Source organism: Rissa tridactyla, chromosome W, assembly GCF_028500815.1.
Source record: "Rissa tridactyla isolate bRisTri1 chromosome W, bRisTri1.patW.cur.20221130, whole genome shotgun sequence".
Classification (NCBI taxonomy): Eukaryota; Metazoa; Chordata; class Aves; order Charadriiformes; family Laridae; genus Rissa; species Rissa tridactyla.
Window position 1 is genome coordinate 3,263,789 of NC_071496.1, and position 20,056 is coordinate 3,283,844.

Sequence of the window (20,056 nt, forward strand, 5' to 3'; positions counted from 1 at the left end):
CTTAGACAAAACAACCTGATGCGAGATATCGGCTGGGGAGTTTAGACTCGCTGGGATTTCAGAGGGATGGCAGCTACAGGAACAGATCTGAGGCCAGTTTAAATTACGTATTGAATATTCAGATAGCTGTAATGAAAAAGCGGTTGCTAACACCGATATTTTTTTTTTTTTTTTCGGAGCTGAAGGGAGCGGTGCCACTGAGATAAAACTCACCAAAACATCGCGTACCCCTTGGGGCCCAGCTCCTCTCTCCGGTAGGCAAAAGAGCGATTAACATATTTTATTGTTTTTCTTTCCCTGCTTTGCATTGGTCCTCCCAGCCTACATCGGGGAGAGTGTTAGGAGACGTGTTCCCGCTGAAAAGGCCTTTTTAAGTCTCTGCTTTGGCACTTTTACGTAGGATTTCCACCCATATAAACAGCGAGGCAGCAGCTGTTAACAGCGGGGAAGGCGGCTGGAAAGGGAAGGCGTGCAGCAAACAGCTGGGATTTATGTTGTCTCCCCCCCCCGCCCCCAGTTTGCTGTTTAATAAGCCGAGCGGTCGTGTTATCGGCGCAAATGGATGTGCTCAGACATAGCGGATCAGGAGGGTATAAAAAGGACAAGGCCACGGCAGGATTTCTGCAGCTTTTCTCTCCTTCAGGCTGCACTGTTGGGGCTTCTTGAGACAGAGACGGTATCTGCATCTTGGATAGACTTTGCTGTGGTGAGGCCACAGCTGGAGCACTGGGTCCAGTTCTGGGCTCCCCAGTTCCAGGACAGGGAACTGCTGGAGACAGTCCAGCCGAGAGCTAGAAAGATGATCCAGGGACTGGAGCACCTCTCTGCTGAGGAAAGGCTGGGAGCCCTGGGGCTGGTCAGCCTGGAGAAGAGAAGCCTGAGAGGGGACCTCATCAATGCTCAGCAATATCTAAAGGGTGGGTGGCAAGAGGATGGGGCCAGACTCTTCTCAGTGGTGCCCGGTGACAGGACAAGGGGCAACGGGCACAAACTGGAACACGGGAAGTTCCATCTCAACACGAGGAACAACTTCTTTCCTTTGAGGGTGCCAGAGCCCTGGAAGAGGCTGCCCAGAGAGGCTGTGGAGTCTCCTTCTCCAGAGATATTCTAAACCTGCCTGGACACGTTCCTGTCCAGCCTGCTCTGGGTGACCCTGCTCTGGCAGGGGGTTGGACTAGATGATCTCCAGAGGTCCCTTCCAACCCCTGCCAGTCTGGGATTCTGTGAAACATGTCTAATCCTGCTCCCAACCTGTTGCCACTGAGACTGATGTCATTATGTCTGTGGCTTTTCCCAGTTTCATGAGGCAGTGGATGAAAAAGGACCTTCCTGATGCCTTTTTTTTTTTGTTGTTGTTTTTAAGCTCCTACCTGGTAATTTAATTCGTTGCCATCCTGTATTTGGGTTGCAAGAGCGTGGATGTGAAACAGGCAGCTTGGGCATTAACATGGGATCTGCAATAACCTTTTTGATACTGCACAGAAACATGCAGTTGCATCCAGGTTTTTGCAGATGCACTTGCTAATTACGTGTAGACATTAATTATCTATAAACTCTTACTCCTGGGCATGGTTACAACACCTTTCTGTTATTTTTTTTTTTTTTTAAGGAATTTTCCTTGTTTTCCTTAGACTCCCAGCAGCTACAAAACCCTGCATGCAGGCAGGCATTCCCAACCTTCCTCTAAAGCCAGCGTCCACCTTGGAGGCCTGTCTTTCCATGCCAAGCTTTGCCACCTTCATTTTGAGTGTCCAAGTGGAGTTTAGAGTCTGAAGCAGGCACAAAGCTTTCTTACATCCCAAGACACACAGCAGCCATGGAAAGCTAGGACCGTAGCTTTGAGGTAGGACCGTAGAGATTATGGTAGGGAAAATTCGAGCGCAGCATGAGGAGGTGCTACCTGGCCACCTTTAGAAGATCTGTAGATATTTATATCAGTGGCGAGGTTTGGCAAAAGCCATGAGGTGTTAAGAGGCAGAATGGCTTCAGTTTAGTTGATTCACGTGAAGCTTAATGGGAACTGATGTCGCAAGTACCAACAAGAACCTTCTCAAAGGTGGATTTGCTGCCTGTTGACTCACACTGCTTTGGAAAAGCAAAGCACAGTCAGGATTTTGGGTTACTTTCCTCCTCGGTTTGGTCATTTCTTTTCTGGGAGACAAATACCTGGCAGGAAAAATGAATTTTTAGAGGAAAAGGGTCAAGATGGTTACTAAATAGCTGTGTGGTGCATGTGGAATACCAGCTTCGCAGCACACCTCGTACAGTACAATTTACTGTTCCCTTGATATGCCAGAATAAAAGCTATTAACAACTTGATGAGAAAGTATAAAAATGGAGGAAGGGGAACACGTGAAGGATGAGGGGGCAGAAGGTCCCTCAATGCTAAAGCTGTGGCATGCTTGGCAGGAGGAGTGTTGAGAAGTTGGACAGTTTTCCAAGTTTATTCCTGCTCTCGGAGAGGTTTGAGCCCAAAGTAATGGCCAAACCAATGGGAAATGCAAATTGTGGTGTCTTGTTGGGTGGGGTTTTGTTCCTTTTTTTTTTTTTGTTTCCAAAGATACTTCTTTTTAGCCTGTATTTTCCCGTAGGCCTCTTGTTTCAGATGTTCATACCACATATAGCTAAAACCAGAAAGCTACTTGGTTTCTCAAAAGCATGGTAAGAAAGAAATTCTTCTGTTTTCTGTCATGTTCCATGCAACAAAAACCAGTCAAGAATCCCAAAGTTTTCTGTGAATGGGTTTTTAACACATTCAACCATTATAAGACCAAATGAATGTGGAGGCGTTTTGTCTTCAAATTCAAAAAACGTTTGGGCTAGCTTGAATTTTGCTTTCGCTAACCTGAATAACCTGGAGTTTCAGTCCCCCAGAACTTCTTGAGTATCACACACTGAATCTCTTCAAGGGCCTTGGCTTTGCAGAAGGAAATGCGGTGTTTCTGGAAGATAACTAATAATATTGCAAAGGGCGTGGGTTCAGTAAATCTCAACCCATTTATATTTTCAACTCACGCATTTATAGTCTCAATTTCGGTAAGCCTGTATACCAGTTAAATGCAGGGAAAACACCGAACTTTGGGAACGGCTTGGCCACGAAGAACTCGTTTGCTAATTCAGTGCTAAGCTACTGCATCTAATTCCTCGGGATTTTGATGGGGTGATGTTGAAAGCCAAAAATGATGGTATTTAAGAGTTCTGCTGCACAACTAGCTTTGTGTTGGATTTGAAGTTGGTTCTCCAGCACAGTGTTTCTTAGTGCGTGTGTTTTCTGAAGCCCTGATTTCTTCAATCCAAAAATTCCTGTATATAACTGTAGTGTTGCCAGGTCATGGGTTTCTTTCATAAGTCTTGCAATTTGCTGTGATGCTTTTCTCAGGCTCAGTTTCTTGTGTTTGTGAGAAACTCGGCTTTCGTTAAATAAACAAACAAAGCTCTTGGCCATCTTGACCGTAAGCAGAAAAAAATAAAAATCTTGAAAAACATGACCGGAGTATAACCCGATGGTGTGGTTGGATCCTCTGGCCCAGGAAGGAGGTGGCATCCCCAAGTTTGCAGAGATGTTGTGCGTTACTGGGAGTGGGGGGCTGGACCTCTTGTTCAGATATTGGGGATTGCCGTCTGCAAATAATGAATTGGGTTTTCTGAATCGCCTTGAGGTGCAACAGGTCCCAGAGGAGAGATGGCTCCTGAGGTCCCCTCCGAAGAGGGGTCTTCTATAGCCTCCCTGGCAAAGCTATCCATAGGGATCGAGGAAGGTATGGCTCAGCTGTCAGCCACGGCAATGTGTAGGATCTACCCATAGCCCACATTGGGGAAAGCTACTGGCTTGGTAATCTCCTTTCTAGTGTCTGTATGGCAGCTGATAGGCAGAAGACATTCATTGGCAGTTGGACTAGGTGATCACTTGTAGGTCCCTTCCAACTGAAAGCGTTCTATGCTAGTCAGTGCATTGAAACATTGACACCTTAGAGCCAAAACTGCCTTTTTTTACCTCCATTGGTAGCTGTGAAGGTGATAGAATCACAGTATTGTCTAGGTTGGAAGGGACCTTTTAGATCATCAAGTCCAACCATCAACCTAACAGTGACATGGTCTAGCGATGGGTTTTGTCAGTAAGCCCTATGTCTACCCGCCTTTTAAATACCTCCAGCACATAATGGAGACATAATGGAGATGTAGGAATGGTAAAGATCTTGGTAGTCTCCTCACCTCCCTGGTCCTCATATCATCCAGGTGCTCTCGCTGAAGCAAGGGATCAAGACTCACGTGTTGTTTCATCACAGCGGCTGTGCTTTAGGGAGATCTCATTTCATGTGAAGACTGGTATCCCCTTAGGAACTCTGAGGGACTTGGAGCTATTCCTTACCCAATCCTTTTATCTGGGAGTATTGGTATCGTTAATTCACAAAATACATGGGAAATCTGTTGTTGCTTGTGGCGTCCTGCCAAACGTAGGCGTGTGCAGCCTGGCAACGAACCTCTGTGGTACCGAAAGGAATGTACAAGATTTTCCAGGTAGCATTTGGGGAGCGATCAGACAGGAGGTTTGACTGAGGTCCTCTTGCATCTGCTCAGAGTGAGTCATTCCAACCTTCCAGCCTTGGAGAAGTATTTCACCAAATTCCTTCTTCAGCTGAACTCACCCCCTACAGTGAGCCTTTTATCCTGGGTAAATGGGAAGCGAATCTCCGTATTATGTCTGAATTTTGAAAATGAAAAAAGAAATGTACTGACTCGTTTCTTGTCTGACTGCCTTGGCGCCTCTACTCTAAAATATTTCTGGACTTTTTGATTAATTTTTGTCTTGTATTGAATAAGAAAACTACTGTAGTATGGCATTATGAATACTTATTTTTGGTATTGTTTGTCTGGAGGTGCTGCCAGAATTGGAAATTCATTGCAGTCGATGCTGTGCAAACACATGGGGAACGTCATCTTGCTCTTTGAAGAGCTGATTTAGAGATCTAGATTTGGCACAAATAGCATCCCAGAGGTGACTAAAGTGGCCTGATGGCCCTTAGGGAAATGGCTATGTACAGGGAACGGACAAACGCATCCATCGCACCCCTATTGACTGTGGTGTTCCGCTTGCTCAGCTGCTGCGGTGGAAATGGGACCCTCCGGCTTAGTGTGGGCCATCGTGGCCTCCTGCAGGACACCTCCCAAATGCGCAAACACCCGTTCTGGCTGATTCGGAGGCTGAGGCTTGAAGAAGCATTTTTAAGAAAAAGTTTTAGACCTTGAAGCGATTAAAAACAACAAATAATCGCTATGTTTCTGTTGGCACGAAACTGGTACTGCGCTGGGGTTGAGGAAGATTAGAAGTCCAGCAGTGATTCTCCATTTCTTCTGTTCTTTGATCCCAGCGTTAATATATTTCTGAGGGTTATGCTTTGGGCAACTGTAAGGTTTTGGCCCCGGTACAAAGGTGAACTTGATGGATGGAGCCTTCCAGAGGAGCCTCCAAACCGTGTGCTGTTCAGCCTCGTGTTTGGATGTCATCCACTGCAGAAGTAAGAGCCACCCACGGAGATCTGATCTAATTTTAAACTTTCCAGGAGCGTTCAGAGGATTTGATGGAGATTCTCAGTTGGGGGGTCGAAGTAGAGGGATAGAATATGCACGTGAGCTCCATGGCCAGATAAATACGATCCTAGCAGGGAAGGCCCATCGTGACATAAACACGTGCTCCTTCACAGACATTCACGGGGGCTATTTATGTCTGATCGTGTATGCAATCCCTAAAACACTGCAAAAGCAGAGGCTGTGAAGCAGGAATGAAGCAGAGACGCCTGCTTAACCTGGCTCAAAATTACCTCCAGCGGTCCCAGAAAGTTGAGGAGAAGTTGGTGAGTGCCCACTGGAAAGAGGTTTTTGGGAGGACCACGTGGTGGAGGATGCAGTGAGTTTCCGTAGACCTCCCATAAACAGAAGTTAGTGTTCCTGTTTATGTATGCGTTTCAATTTGTAGGCTTTAAATCCGTAACTCCATCCCAGGTTAAATTTTTGGCAGGGAATAATGAGTGTCTTGACTTTTTCTAGATTGTCAAAACTCCGTTTCGTGGGGTTGAGCTGTCTTTACGGTTATTACTTCCTGTAGAAGACTCGATGCTCAGAGTCCCGCTGGGCCAAGTGCCCCATACACCAGAAAGAGAGTCTCTATCCCAAAGGATTTGCAGGCTGAGTACAAGAAAAAGAAAACAGACGGATTGGGAATGCCAAAAAATGAAGGTATACCTCTAGGCACAGCAGCGGCGAGCAATCCGCATCTGCCAACTGCTGAATTCCCCTTAGCAAAGGTTTCTGCTCAGCAGTTGCATCTGAAACGGTTTTGTTAATCCACATTCTTTTCCCCCTTCCTCGCGTCCAATCGGGATGATTTGATCGTTATTTTGCCCCTCAATTTTGCTGAATTTTGTCTCCTGCTGTTTCAACTTTTAGTATTTTGATTGTTCTCCCTTATTTCCCCAGCCCGTGTTATTTTTAATTTTTTTTCCCCGAGACTTTCCGAGTACCCAGATTCCAGCTGCTTACACGACAGAGGTGGCCAGATGCAAAGGCCAGCTCCCAGCACTAATTCCCAAATCTGGTGTGACCAGAGTCCCCAGCACAGATTTTGGAATAACAAACTCTTTGGGGTGATACTGTTGGACTCGTGCAGATCCTAATTCAGCATAGCGAGCTCTTTAGCCCACCTGTAAGTAATGGCAGCACACGGACTGGACAATAATTACATTAATAAATGGAGATATGAATGTCCAAACTAGTGTTTAATAAACCCCTGAAACTGCACCGAGACTATATTTTGCGGGATGGGCCCGTTCCGAGCAAAATCGGAGAACACCGGTGCTACAGGGAGCGAGGCCCTTGCCCAGTTTTGCAGGTTCATGACATTTGGAGCTTTCAGGCTTTTTTTGGATGCCGACCTAACCCTTACGACGCACTCCCTCTGGGCCGCGTTTCCAGGCGTCGAGGCAACGTTTTTCAGATGCTGAGGATATACAACGAGGGCCAGACTCAGAAAAAGCTCGCATTGCGTTTAGGCAGGCGGATAAATCTAAGCAGCTCCTTTTAGGGCGTAAGTTGCAGAACTGGGTGCTCCGCCGCGCGAGAAGGGTATTGGTTTCACCAGGGTTATGGCTCCTGACAATATTGTCCCAACCAGTGCGGTGCTGACCTGAAAGAAGCAGCTCAATATGAAGAAACCTGTGTCTCTACACTGGAAGGAACGGATGGATATTAAACAACTTGACTCCCCCAAACACGTGTAAGTGATAATATTCCAAATTAACGTTCCGGGTAGAAAGTCCACAAGCAAACAGCATTTTATTAATATTTATTTTAGGCTCAGGAGAGTGGTCTCTGTGCGTCGGTATGCTGCTGGCCAGGCTCAGGGACTGGATGTATCAGGTTTCTGTCTGCATTATTTGCACGTGGTTTCAGATTTGGGAGGAAAAAGCCTTTCCTCCAGTGACACAGCCCCAGCTTGTGCTGGATTTTCAGCTGCCCGAGTGCTGCAAGTCGGAATGGGTTTTGAAAAAGCGTAGGTCCCATTTAGACTGCGAAGGAAAGGCAACTTCAATTTTGATCCTTGCAGCCAGTTTTTATGCGCTCCTTGGTATTTTTGTATTCCCTTCAAGAACGGGCCTTATTTTCATGTCTAAATAACTTTCTTTGCAGCTGAATTTGATATCAGTGGTCGCTTTTCCGTGTGCCTGGTTATCTGATGTATCGATGACTCTTCATCCCTGGTATCTATCTCTTGTTTCACATGTCAAATGGCTGAAACGACTGCTTTATATTTCCGCGTATTGGGTGTTCACCCTGTTGAATTGACCTTCTCGGCTGTCTGACTGCGCTTGACTTGTTTCCATCACACGGGAGACTGGCGCGAGGACGTATCTGAGTGAGCATAAACATATGTAGGAAGCCGATAAAGCTTTATTTTGAAACCCTCTCACTCTCCCTTGTTACATTCCCTGGTATTGCTGAGGTTTTTCATGCGTGTTGACCACATCCAGTTTCCGCCCTTGTCCTCGATCAACCTCTCATTCCTCTCGTAACCTCTGGGGCCGCGTCTCCCCGGGTCTGTTTGATTGCCCTGTTTCATCATTTTCTCTCTGCTCGGCTCCCGACGGCTGAAGCTGGTGATATTTCTGAGCCAAGACTCAAACCACCCAGGTTCCTACCACATGCTTGCTTCCTACTCTTAGTTTTTTGATGCTTACATCTGTCCTATCCTGAGTTCTCTCTTTTGGCAGGGGGTTTAATCCGCTTTTTTTTAGAGTCTGTCACTTTGCGGCTTTTGCTCCACTTTGGCTTCTCCAAGCCTTGCTCTTTCTTATCTTCACCAAGTGAATGAGGCCACCAGCCTCAGCTCAACAAGCTGCTCAGGTTCAAATTAAGTTGACTTTTTTTTTTTTTCCCCTTTTTGCCTGATGCTTTAGTGCAGTGTGGTTGTCACAAACAGTATTACCTTCAAAAATGAAGTAAACATCCCTGGAGGTGTTTAAAGGATGTGTAGATGTGGTGCTTAGGGACATGGTCCAGTGGTGGACTTGGCAATGTTAGGTTTATGGTTGGACTCTGTGATCTTAAGGGTCTTTTCCAATCTCAATGATTCTATGATTAAAGGAGCTTGGACCATTTCTGTAGGTGCCTTCTGGATGGGGAACCAAAACCTCCATCCTTACCCAGGCGATGCCAGCTGGGTAGTCGTGCATTGGTGGGAGGTGCTGGTCAAAAACTGAACTGCCACATCCCTGGGAGGGGAAGATGTTTAACCACCACCTGCTCTGTAAGTGCAGATTTTCAATAGGAAGCCTGTAGTTTGCAAATACAGAAATTACAAGCCTAAAAATAAAAGGTGAGAGTAATCTCCCGTTCTCAGCTGCTTTTCAGTTGCTGTTCTTGCTTTTCCACTGAACCCTGATGGCTTCTTTCTCAGATCTCTGAAGCTGAACCATTAGTAGATGGTTCCTCTACTAGAGCTGGTGGTTGTTTTTTGATTGTTGGGTTTGGGGTTTTTCTTTTGGTGGAGTTTGTTTGTTTGTTGTGGTTTTTGGGGTTTTTTAAGATGATGGGGATTTTGTAAAACCTTTCAGGAAGATAGCTGGTGACCTGCAGAATACCCAGTAGATCTGAAACTGGTTTGGTGACAACCTCTCTCTCTCACACACACACACACACACATACAAATTCTTGGTAAACTTTTTGTCCTGTCTTCCCAAGCTTTTGGGGCCTTGTGTGGACAAATTTGGGCAACAGATCCACCAGTGACGTGTAGCACAACCTTCCTCTTCCAGCAGTGCAAAAGCCAGAGGCGTTCGCACCCAGGTGCCTGTACTTAAAGATGAGCAAGTTCCTCTATAAATAGTATATTTACTTTTGACAGAATGTATCTTAAAAAATTATTAAGAAGGACCACAACATCACTTCTACCTAGAGTGTCGAAACTGCTCAGGAAAGTCTTCAGCTCTTCAGAAATATCAGTTATAGAGGAGATGACCAGGCTCAGGAGGTGGGAAGTCCTAAGGAGCTGAAACTCCCTAGCAAACCTGCAGCCACCATCTTCCTATGTGGTCCCCGAAAATGAGAGGCGGCTCGTGAGGCTGATGTCCTTGGAGCTGCTGCTGAATACGGAGCCGCCAGCGTGTGCCAAGTCCGGCGGTAAATAAAACCGAACTGCCCCTCTGCTAAGCCATGCATCAAGTAAACCTCCTGGGAATGGGATCGGTGACTCGCTTCAAATGCAAATCGCTCTTCATCCCTGGCGGAGGCGCAGATTCACGTGCACACACCACCATTCTTCAGCCCTGAAAGCCAGACAAGACTTAAAACGAGTAGTAAAGTACCTAATTGGACTTTGACCTCCGGCTGCAACGGGCCTGTGGGTGAGTGTGGCTGTGTACGTGTGTACGTCCGTGTGTTTTTTGCCTTCCTTGGCTGGATTCTTCCCTGGGGTAGCTGCTGCTGTCTAAATGGCGTGGGTCTGTTGGTCACGGTCTGCTGCTTCTTGGCCAGCTTCCACCTGGCAGCCTTTCGGCTAAGCCCTTCAAACAAAATAGTCCCTCTGTAGGCTCTGTCTTACTGTTTCTGGGGCTGGGAGCAGCCAGAGAGGATGCTGGGACCGCGGTGCTACGGCAGCAGTGAGAGCGGGGAGAGGTTTGCACCATCACCCACCGTGTGTCACAAGCACGGGCCTGTCTCATTCCTGTTGTCTGCCCCTCTGTCCTTGTCGTGAGAAAAAGGCCTTTGAAGTGGATCCCACAGGGGATGTTTTGGTGAAGAAATTCCTTGATTCATCTAGGGACAGAAAGAAGTTGCGTTAGAGAAGGTGCCAGTGTTGGGTTGTGTGTTGGTTTGGTTTTTTGAGGTTTTGTTTGTTTGTTTAGTTGTGGGTTTTTAAGGTAAGAATGCCTGAGCATGCCCAACTTCTCTATTTCATCTAAAACCCACAGAGAATCACAGAATCCCAGAGTGGCAGGGGTTGGAAGGGACCTCTGGAGATCATCTAGTCCAACCCCCTGCCAGAGCAGGGTCACCTAGAGCGGGTTGCACAGGAACACATCCAAGGCGGGTTTGGAATATCTCTGGAGAAGGAGACTCCACAGCCTCTCTGGGCAGCCTGTGCCAGGGCTCTGCCACCCTCAAAGGAAAGAAGTTGTTTCTCATGTTGAGATGGAACTTCCCGTGTTCCAGTTTGTGCCCGTTGCCCCTTGTCCTGTCCCCCGGGCACCACTGAGAAGAGTCTGGCCTCATCCTCTTGACAGCCGCCCTTTAGATGTTGATGAGCATTGATGAGGTCCCCTCTCAGGCTTCTCTTCTCCAGGCTGACCAGCCCCAGGGCTCTCAGCCTTTCCTCAGCAGAGAGGTACTCCAGGCCCTTGATGATCTTTGTAGCCCTCGGCTGGACTCTCTCCAGTACTCCTGGCAAAGGAGTTCCTGCTGGTATCCACCAGTGAATGCACTGGGGAGATCTGTGAAAGAAAAATGACACCATCTCTGCCCCTCCAGGTGAAAGCCTCAGCAGATTTTCCATCTCTGTAGACCCACCAGAAACCTGGTTGTTGGTAGAGCAGCCTAAAGAAGCACATGCTGCGTGCCGTCAGGGCGCTGAGCTTTTGGCTGACCCAGTCCGTCAAACTGGAAGGGTTCCTAATAATTTCTAAAAGACTTTGGTGTTTTGGGAACGCTGCGTGTTCTGTTAGTGTTATATGGGATCTTCATTCATGGATGGACCTCAAGTTCTTGAGCTGGCCTGGAGGACACGGGAGGGAGACTCTGCTTCCCTGCGGAGATAATTTAACCTGTGCTTGTATGTGTCGGTATTTAGTAGGTACCGCAGGGTCCTGGGAGCTATTGATGGGGTTTGTGACCTGCGTGATTCACTCGCTTTTTCTATACCCCAATTTCCTTTTTCCCGCTTGATATTGCTGCTTTATCCAATGTGTGATCCCTGGGGGAGCGACTCTTTCTTTAGTGGATACCTGCACAGCACCGGGAAAAATGGGATTTCGATCTGTTTTGAGGCCTCCAAGCTGTGCTATCTTTCCCATACCAATTAAATCCTCTGGAAGAAATTCTGCTCTATTATGCAAGGTGATCTACAGCCTTCTCTTTATGCCGAGCAGCAGGAATGGCCAGGAATAAAGAAAATCGGGAGGAAAACAAATAGGCCCTGCCAGAGCCAAATGGGCTTCATATGGAGTTAATTCTTGTTTTGCTGTTGCGTACACTGCAGGGATTTTTTTATATTTTTTTTTGGCCCACCTTTAATTCTCCCAACCGGCACGGGCTTGCACAGATGCAGCGGAGAGTGGGATGAGGCCCACGGTCCATAAACACTTCAGCCGAGATTAAATGTACTCCATAAATGCGGAGCATGTTGTTGTAAGGTGTTTCCAGATGAGAGGAAAATGGACGAGCCTTCAGCTTGGTCAGGAAAAATATCCTGTTGCAGAACAAGGCTCGGGGAAACCTGGTTTGAAACAAAACAAAACTGGTTTATGAGAGACAAAGAAAAATATATGTTATCTTGTTCTCCTTGGTAACAAATGGGGTTCAGATGCTACAGCGTCTGACACAATTTCTTCACTATTTCTTCTCTTTTTCTTTTTTTTACTGCCTAGCAGTGATGATTTTACTAGCGAATTCCTTGTTTGCTCTTCCCCTGTTTTAAATATGGAAAACCCGTAGTTTCGCTCCCGGTTTTCTGCCAGTGCGGACCAGTTCGCTGGCTTAGTGAAGAGCTGATCCTACCTGCGGGTGGCAAATAAAGTGGGCAAAGTGGCTAAGTAAAGAGAAAAGTGTTATTTTCTTGGGGTGCCGAAACAGGCTCAATCACGACCGAGCCATTGGGAAAGAAGTTTTCTTGTGTGAAGTGACAGAGCGAGGATTTTGGCGCCATTTTGCCCTACGGCGGATTTTTATCAAAACAACCCTATTAATTCCTTTAAGGAGATTTTGGGGTTTGGTAGATAAATGCGATACATTGATGTAAGGCACTGAGTTTAGAAACTGATAATGCTTTCAGTGTTGTTCCCGGTATCTATAAAGAAGATTTTAAGCGGACTGTAATTTGGGTGAGATGGAGGAGCCTCGATTAAATTCCGAAAAAGCCAGTTATTACATCCTCGTGTTAAGCGTTTAAGTTGGATCTAAAATTTCACCTTAGGCATTCGAGTTGCATCTAAAATTTTGCTGTTGTGTGAGAGCTGAAGAGTTGGCTGTGATTTTTTTTTATTTATTATTATTTATTTTTTAAGGAAGAAGGGATAAAAACCTCAATACAGAAATTGCAGAGGAGTTACGAGGGTAATTTGGTTTTTTATCATTGTGTGTAGTGATAGTTAGATGGATAGTTCAGTTCCACAGACCGTACTCCACAGGATGTTAAAAATTTAGGCAAGACGCATGCGTGCACCTTTCCCCCTTCTACCGTGCTGGGGGCTGAGCACACGTGGCCCATGCAGCCACGTGTTCCAAAACTCATCCCAAAGTGTTCTCTTGTCTCTTTTATTCTTCCAGCCTGGTTTTCATACCTGCCAACGAGGTCTAACAGCAAAAAAAGCGAGACTGTGTGCTTCTTGCAGTAGTGGTTGGTTGTTTGGGGAGCTCCCTCAGGTTTTTATGCTCTGTTCCAGACACAGAGGGCCCCGGCCAAGGGCAAGGACCCCTTCGTGGTGGGAGGATGGCAAGCATGTGGGTAGAAGTAACTCCCCAACCTGGTGAGGCTCTTGGAACTCAAAGCACCTTTTTAAGAACCTGAGCTCGCTGATTTTCACGCCAAAGGCAGGGCTTACAGCAGTTTGAGGTCTGCTCCAGCATCCTCTCACTTTACTCGGGCCAGTTTTTCCAGGAGGTAGGAGAAAAGAGGTCGGGGAGGGTTGACATAACGTCCAGGTCCTGTGCAACGGGTGAGCATAGACTTAAGAGGATTTATCTGCAGATCTAGAAATCTGGGGTGCTCCAAGACCAAAATTCCTGTGTGTGTAGAAACTCCTGGGCAAAACCTGTGTTTCTTGTCTCTTGACAAGTGAAAGCATCGACCCCAAAGCCCATAAAACACCAAGTTCTGGCAGGAGCCCTTGCAAACATGCTGGAGAACTGGTCTGGGGCCTGGAGTTTAGGTACGGTATGATCTCCTGTGCTGGAAGAAAGGGCTTTTTTGCCAGGAGTGTTACCATTTTAGGCTTGATTTCTGGGCATTTTGAAGAACAAGGGACACAATAACAGCAGATGGTGACTACAAAGGGGAGGTCATCAAGGGGCAGGTGGTGGTGGGGGGCATCCTCTGCATGGCTGGGTGCATCCTTTGGAGGCAGCTCTTCAGGAGAGCCTGCTCTTCTCCTCCCTGCTTCCCTTGGACACCTTGGAAGTACTCAGCTGGGTTATTTGAGGATACTGAACTGGACCATAAAGGTCCATATGGATGAGACCAGATGTGTTGTCTCGGGCAGAGAAAAGTGCTTTATCTGTGGCCTTACTGCACAAATTCTTTCAGACTCTTGTGTGTCTTTGTCCTCTCTGGGCCTTCTGCGTGATTAGAAAGTGATTGAGCAGGAAGAAGGATGAAGTCCATTTTCCTAACTGTTCCTCACCATTCTTGCAATGCCAGCTGTCCTCAGAGGATGAACTGGGAATGCCAGTGGTCTGCAGAAAGTTACTCCCTTCCTAGTAACAGTCTGTCACCTCTTTGGCTTGCAGTAGGGCAGGAAACGACACCTCCAATTTGATGCTCCCCAGCCTGAACACCCCCAAACTGGAGGCGCTTGGGGAACGCATCCTTCAGCTGTTCCTCAAGGGGTCTGGTCGTGGATGAGTGGAGCAAGTTGGTTTTACTCCAGTAACTGGTGGGAGGTTGCCCCGCGGCTTTACAGGATAAATAGAGGACCTCCGCAGCAATGTTGTCTCTCTGGTGTGCTCTCTTGAGGCTGTGGGTAACACGCTGGGGACCAGATGGTACCCAGAAGCTGGGAATTCAAAGCTACCACTTGGTGACCCAACATCAGGGACTATTTCTTCTGCAGACTTCAATGAGGTAGGAGCTCTGATTACGTTCTCCTCCTGTTGAAAAAGGCTGTAGTTGCCAAAATAAACGTGTCCTCCTTTTTTTAACCTTGGTCAGCGCTGGTGCTTGATGTCACGCATGGGGTTGAGAGAGACTTTGTCTTTCTGCTTATTCTAACCTGTGCTTACACACAGCTGTGTGCAGGATTGCCCCATGGATAGCTGGGGTCACACTTGGCACATCGTACAACGTCCCTTGGTAGCCCTCATACGCTCTGCGACGTTGTCCCATGTTTGTTGCGGGTCTGCAATGTAATTGTCTTAAGCCATCAGACTTTCAGCTCAAAGAAAGAAACCACAAGCTCAAGATGGGGCCAGTATAAATGTTTGTCTTTAAATAGACTTCACCCTTGACAATCACCTTCAACCAGCCTGGCTTGCTGGTAGCATCCTTTCCCACCTCCCAAACCTCAACAAGAAGCTCATGTCCAGACCTGAAGCAGTTTCACCTGTAATTGTGGACAGAAGGTGCAGCGAAAATAGCAAGTTATGGGCATGCTCTTGAGGAATTTCTGGGCTCAAGGCTTAAATACCTGGGTAGGCTTCAAGCGTCCTGCAGGAACAGAGACCAGCAACCTCAGAGTCCGGCTTTGGCAGTTTTCCGAGGGGTTTGTAGCATATTTGCTATGTCTGGGCTAGTCTGTGACCTTAAGGTTGTCCTTAAGTATCAGTGTTGATGACCAACCTTGGGTCTACTTTGCTGTTTTGTGCTACAACCAGAGACCCTTTCTGCGGTCAGCCAGTCAAAATATTATATCTGTGATTGCTTCAGCGTCATCTCCAGAGACTCTGGATAGTCAACAGGAGTCCAGTAGCCAGGAGGGAGATGTTTGGTGTGCATTTTGCAATAGGTCAGCTCTAATTGCGACGGGTACAGGGACCATCTGCAGTCTAACAGGCACCGCGAGGGTTTTTTGTTGGCTCTTGTGACCTTCCCTGAACCTTTCTGCCACGGGGCAGTGGATCCATTCGGAGCAAAATTCAAGTCAACAGCTCCTAAAATCTGCAACCTGCTGGGCCCTGGCTGCTCCGTGTTAACAATTATAATTGTTTTGTTTTTTTTTTTCTCCCCCAAAAGCAGGGTGAAAAAGCTACATCAGCGCATGCCCAAGCCTGGACTTAGTCCTTTGCTTTGTTTCTTGAGCTCCGTCACATTAAAGCTCTGGGATGGGATGGGGATGTTCTGGGCAGAGCAGCCTGGGTAAGCTGGTACCAACAGCCTTCGTTGGAGCAACGAAACACTGTTGAAGCTGCGTAAGGAGGGGACTCGCTGGGATTAGAAAAAAACAGATTTTGTTTCTTTCTTAAATAAAAAGCTTTCTAAGGGGAGTTAAAAGCTGATTCAGCAAAACCGGGAGAAAACAACACGGCAGGAATTTAAGGGGAAAAAAAAAAAAACCAACCCGTTTCTGTTTGTCAGCCACAGGGCAGAACAATGTGCATCTTTGTTGAAAGCACAGATTATGCAGGAATAAAATAATAAATAAAGGGGCTGCTGAGTGGGGCTGACATAGCGTGCCTTCTGAAGGATACTGAATTAATGAGAGGAATAAATCATCCTTGGTTTACAAACAAACTTGCTTACATGTCCCAAGGTGTAAGTCAGCCCCTGCTCGCCCCTGACACTGAGCAGCTGTTTCAGTTCTCTGGGCTGGTGTAAGGCAGGTGCTGCAGGTGGCTTTATCCCGCTTGAAAAAATCACATTGATAGAGCGAGCAGAGCGCGAAGGTCTGCTGTTGTCCAACCACCGCGGATCCCCCCTGAGCACGGCAAGGAGCCTGGCTGGGGGAGGACACAGTCCTTCACTGTGACTTTCTAAACTGGCTGCAAATTTAGGTAAGGTTTGGATGGGATCACCAGCTGATGATAGCTTAGAAGCGCCCAGGGGGAGAGGTCTCATCATGTATGTCCTTCTCATACGACAGCAGAGCACAGGAGCCAGCGCTGCAACCCCAGCTTATCTCGGGGACTTCCCAGGAAAGGTTGTTCTTGCCAAGAGTAGTTGCTTTTTCTTCTGGATGCTCGATCCAGGATCCGTAAAGATACTGAGGAGGGAGCCCTGTCAATGCCTTTGACATTTAGGAAGTGCTGGTTGGCTCCTGTAGCATCTTCTGGTGAGGAGGGGCTGATACTTGGCAAACGGGCTTGACCTTTGATGGCCTCCACCATGACTGGATGCATCATGCCTGCTGCTGTTACTACAGCTCCTGGTGGGTACTTCCTTGTAAAGGTACACCTTTACAAGGTGGCCAACACTGCCAGCAGCAGCATGACCCAGTGGAGAAGGACGGAGCCCAGCAATGCGTGTGTGCCTTCCATCTCTCTGTGGAAGCTTCGCAGAGATGCAGGTGAGGAGGTACTCCTAGCTGCGCTTCTCCTGAGAAGTCCTAGGAGAGCATGAAGGTTGAGAAGACTGAGCTCCAAATGCCTCCACACGAGCAGAGCTAAGGGTTGCGTCTCCTTCAGTCTTGCCATCATCCAAAGGGTTATGGCAGGCAGCAGGTGGTGGCCTGGCTGGAGCAAGCTCTCCTCCATCACTGTTTATGGACAAACACTTCCCTGATCTCAGCTGTTTTGGTGCATGGCTCTGGATGTGCAGGGACATGATGGAAACCCATAGAATGGTTTGGTTTGGAAGGGACCTTAAAGATCATCCACTTCTAACACGCCTGCCCTGGGCAGGGACACCTCCCACTAGACCAGGTTAGGGACTCCAAGCCGCCTCCAACCTGGCCTTGAACACCTCCAGGGATGGGGCAACACTTCGAGGGATGGGGCATGTACACACTGGCTGCTCGTTAAGGCCTGTCTCATCCCAGGTGTTGCTGGGGCCATAAGTGGGGTTTCTGCTCCAGGATGGGAGCAACTTATCCTCGGGTACTTCAAGACTTGTCCTGGATTCTCTTCTATACCTGGCCATTCCTCAGCTAAGGAAGGGGAGAGGGCTCAAAGTCTTCCAGGAGCTACATGTTGCGGGGAGGCTGAGCACACGGGAAGAAGATGAGGAGGAGCTCAGGATGTTGGCTGAGCTTTGGAGTGAGCCGAAATGTAGGTTGTCCTCGGCCGAGCTCTGTGCTGTGAGGTGGTGGCAATGGTGGTGGGAAGAACCTCCTGGGTAATGACATGTCAGTGGGTGGGTTGGGGTGGTGAGGTTGAGCCAGACGGATGGAGCATAACTTCATGGCGGGGAGCAGTTAATAGCGTGTGAGCAACAGGAAACAGAGAAGGTGCAAGGCAAAGACTAAGAAAGAGCTGGGCTTGGAGGTCAGAGGGAGAGTTGTCCCTGGGGGTGACCCCAGGTGTGGCACTGCTGGTGGGATTGCACTGGCACCCAGTGGGGTTTTTAATTCTCTAGCTAATATTTGGGTGCAAATATCGAGCCTTTGGAGGACAAGCGTGGGCTCCCCGTTTCTCCAAATGGATGCAGGGGTGGAAGGGGATGATTCTTCTAAAGCTTGGCAGAAAAAGCGGTGAGGAACGTCGATATGGATCTCCTGGGGAGAGGCTCATGGGTGGGAGCCAACCAAACAGGAGTGCAGGTTGACTTTCACAAGCTGCAAGGTGAGAGGAGTTGTGATGATTATGCAGAACTAACTAAAGAAGTTGTCTTCTATATGGTTTCTGGAAACTAATGATGAACAGCAGAGCTTGGCTTTGGTTCCAGTGGCCTGTACAGGATGTGATTTGAATTAACGTGGTCATCAAAATGTTGAGTGTTTTTTGGGTTTTTTTGTTTTGTTTTTTTTTTTTTAACATATGATTTTGGTATAAGTGGAAGAGTGGAAAATTTTTCTGGGTATTTTCTTCTCTCCCAGTTATTTCCAGTATTAGCGATTATTATCTTAAGGAGCTAGGATCTATTTAAATATCGTAAGTCTATTTGATTTTTGTCCTCGCCTCCCCCCACTACTTAATAACTGGAATAGGACTAGAAGAAAAGGAAACACAGATGTTGGGTTTTTTCTCCTTATTTTTTTTTTTTCCGTGATCATTTGACAGCATTTCAGTTATACAATCAGGTTCATTGCTTCTCCCACGTAGTTGGCAGGTTTTCTCCGCTTATTTCTCATGGTCTTCCAGTTGGGAAAGGGGGGAAACAACTTTAAAGAACACTACAATCCCATTACAGCAAAATTGAATGGAGGATCTTTGGATCAAACTGAAAAGCCGGAGCTTCTTTTGGCTCAGTTTTGTAAAGATGCACTAGATATAAAGTTCATCGTGTCCTCTTAAGTAGCTGTTGGCCAGGATGCGGAATTGGTCTAGGTCAGGGCTTTGATGTTGTTACTGGAGCTGGCTTGGAGGCAGCGTGTGGCTTGGACTTCAGACAGGAATTAAGGCCAGTTAATGAGGGTGATGGGAAGAAGAAACAGGAAAAAAAGTGTGGATGAAGTTTAATTTTTCTAAATGTACGCCTTTTGCAACCAGTTTTGCAAAGTGCGGAGCGTGCTCCTCACCTAGGCGTTTCAGCAACGGGTCGGCTTCTGCCACCTTCCTGGACCAGCATCTCTCCGTGGGTTAAAACCCACCAAACCTCTGCTGAAATCCGAGGAAAAACTCCTGCAGATTTCAAAGGGAACCCAGCTGGAAGACTTGCGCACGTGCTTAGCTGTGTTCCTTGTGCGTGTCCTACCGAGCAGTGCCTCGGCGGGTGAACCTGAACTTGTGAGAAAGCGACCGGTCAGCGCTCTTGAGACGAGGACTCTGGAGCCACCGCCTTCTCGGCCGGGAGGAAGCTTTGCAGACACAACTTGCAGGAGAGCCAATGTGTCCCTGCTTTTGCGACTTTGCTTACAGAAATCATTCAGGCAAATATGTACAATGTGTAAATGTGCTGCGTCTTTCCTGAGAATGGGTGTTCTACCATAACAGCCATTAGGAGTGTCCTTCTTTCCCTTTTAATTTTTCCTCACCTTCTCGCATGTTGAATAGGGATGGGGGTGTAGAACATGTTAGACCAGGCTGAACAAGTAGAAGGCCGGGTTGGACGGGGCTTGGAGCAACCTGGTCTAGTGGGAGGCATCCCTGCCCATGGCAGGGGCTTGGAACTAGATGATCTCGAGGGTCCCTTCCAACCCAACCCATTCTGTGAAGCTCTTTGACTATTTTTCTGTGTGTGAAAACTGCTCGAAAGAGAAGCCCATGCGTGGTGTACGTGCTGAGCAGTTATCCAAGGTCAAGGCATCTGGCTTTTGTCTCTGTCACTGGCTTGTGGAACGCTCTTAAGGCAAAGCTGTTCGTCTTGTGGTGCTATCGGTTGATTTTTGTTGTGTTTGACTTGAGTTATTTGCATGTTAAGGCATCGAGGAGCGCGGCCTTGCCAAATCACGGAGAGAAGGGTCGTGCTGCTCTCGCTCCCAGGCTTCCGTGGTTTGTGCTCTGATGTTTTTCGCAGCGGTGCAGGTTAGTGATGACTATCACATGGATTCGTGTTCCTCGACAATAAAGTCAACGCTAATAAACTCCTTGTAGAGCGAGCAGC